General features: G+C 31.8%; 1 pseudogene; it reads right to left on the bottom strand.

Moving 5' to 3' along the window:
- Nucleotides 1–561: 561 nt before the first annotated feature.
- Nucleotides 562–2,266, bottom strand: LOC145067301 (uncharacterized; annotated as a pseudogene).
- Between the last annotated feature and the right edge of the window lie 292 nt (nt 2,267–2,558).

A 2,558-nucleotide genomic window follows, 5' to 3' on the forward strand; every position in this document is an offset into this window, starting at 1 on the left:
TTCAGCTGAAATAAAATTCTAAACATTTACAAACCAATAACTTAAACTGAGAGAACAACAATCGAATTCAAATCCAAGCACAATCTTCGGTTACCAGATTTAGAGCAACTCTTTGTTCTAAATCTTTAATACCACATAATAACTTTTGAATAACCCACAAGTTTTTTTTTTTTTTTTTTTTTTTTTGTTGTAACCCTACAATATTTTTTTAGTACCTGATTGTAGAGGTGATAGAACATTCCCACCGAAAAGAGACCAGTCACAAACTTAGTCATACACCTGCATTGCATTTGGAGAGTTGATTTTTAACTTTTGATTCTATAAATTTACCTCTTGATTTCATGGAATCATAATTAGAATGGAATCACTCATTCCATTAATTTGTAATGTGACTCCTTCCATTTTGTTAATCCTTCATTTCATTCTAGAATGGAATGAAAAGCTGTAACTTAACCGATTTTTATTCATAAATTTTGAATTCCATCATACCAAACACATTCCTCACTTTTATATAACAAATAATTACAACGAAATGAGTTTGTTCTTAACATTCGTAATGGCTCATTCCATTCCATCAGAGAAAACAAACATGACTTCCTCACTTCTATGGAATGAGCCATTCCATTCCTCCCCCAATTCTATGACAACAAACACTATCTAAAGGAATTCCAAATAAGAACCAAAAAAAAACACACACACACACACACATTGACTGGCCTAGGAAAGCGGAAGTGATTCACAAGCTAAAATCCCTCCATGTCCTGTTCTCTCACACCACAATCATTAATTGATGCCATTAAATGCATTCCACCACTACAAACCACCACATTTATCAAAATATCAACAAACACGTTTTCAAAAATATATTTTATAACAAAAATAGTTGCATGATTTACATCCTACTTCACAATTACTTCCAAGGTGTCGTATATTTCAATAGCATTTGTTATAGCATTATCTTCATAAGTCGTCCTTGTACAAAAAATCATTCACTGTTTATCCAAATCTTTGCATCATATAATACATCAAGATTCCGTATTAAAACTAAATTAATAATACATTTTATGGTTAAATCTTTTACCAAAATCCCAGAAAAATATTTTTTTATAACAGATTACCTCACAAGCAAGCTTTCCTTGAAACCTTCCTGCCTCCAAGAAATCATCATTGAGTGCTAGTGTACTAATTCGAGTTTGTGTAAACCATTACATCAAACTACCTTCATGTTTCTCTATCCCCAAAACAAATTTTAGATTTTCAATTCTCAAAAATATATAAAAAAATGAACAAAGAAATTAAAATTCTTGAGTTTAGGTTTAAAGTTAAGGGAGTCAAGACACAATGTAATTTCCGTCTTTTTGCAACTTTAGCAACATTATATGATCAATGAAAATAAAAGTAAGTACCTCAGTAGGTGCCACGTGCCCAGAAAAGTTTAGAATTTCAGTCGGGTTTTGTGATTAATGAGCAAGGCATGATTGAGTTGTTACACATGAGATACACATCATGCTTTGAGGTAGCCTATATCAGGTTCCTTAGCTGTATACCACATAAATTTTTAGAATCTTTAGGGCTTTTAGGTAATATCAATCTAATATGCTTGAAAATACCACATAAATTTTTAGAATCTTTAGGGATTTTAGGTAATCAATCTAATATGCTTGAAAATGAATGATTTTAGGTTTCACTGATCTTGTATTATGAAAGAACTCATAGTAGTTACCAATTTTGGAATTTTGTTTGCATTTCTGCATAAAACAACAATGTTTCATAATATGAAGAGTAGAAAAAGGAATTATGTCTATGAAAGTAGATATTGTAGTACCTTATCAACAACATCACCAGATAATTGAATGTCTTCATAGTTTCTGTATTGTTCAAGTCTTGTACGTCTGTAACTTTCCCTTGTTATATTCAATCTTTCCCATGGAATTCCCTGGATATGTTTTCCTGATCTTGCTCGAGCAGAGGACGTATCCGTCACCTTTGTAAGCTGCTCAAATTAGAACTTAAAAAGATATGAATTGTCGAAATCAAGTGTATTACATGGTAGATTATAACACATATACATTTGATGATAGATTTTGGACTAAAAACACTAAAAGGGATGAAATTTAATTCTTACACTAACCATTTCGTAATCATCAAGATTTCAATCTTCACCATTGTTTTCTCCTCCATCCACACCATCTGCAAAATCTTACATGTCACCTTCTTCTGCCATGTAGTTAATCTGATCAACTTTGCCACTCTGCTGTCACTTCTTCACCATATTCAAATATCCACAAATATAATACAAAAAATAAGACGCCAAATCATCGTACAATGAAGTCGGAATAGCATAGGCGTAGCAAAATAAATTAGTAACATAAAACTGCAATCAATTCAAGTAATTACCTTTGTCTAAAAGTCCTTGTGATCAATAAAATCCACCTGATAATTTACAATCATTGCTTCAGATCAATGACATACGTAATTAGGGTTCAACTACAACAGAGAAAAATGATGTTATCAGATGAAAGAGTGGTGAAGCATAATATATCGGTTCCGTCGTTCTC

This window comes from Lactuca serriola, chromosome 8 (assembly GCF_051521515.1).
Source record: "Lactuca serriola cultivar US96UC23 chromosome 8, Lser_US96UC23_V15, whole genome shotgun sequence".
Classification (NCBI taxonomy): domain Eukaryota; kingdom Viridiplantae; phylum Streptophyta; class Magnoliopsida; order Asterales; family Asteraceae; genus Lactuca; species Lactuca serriola.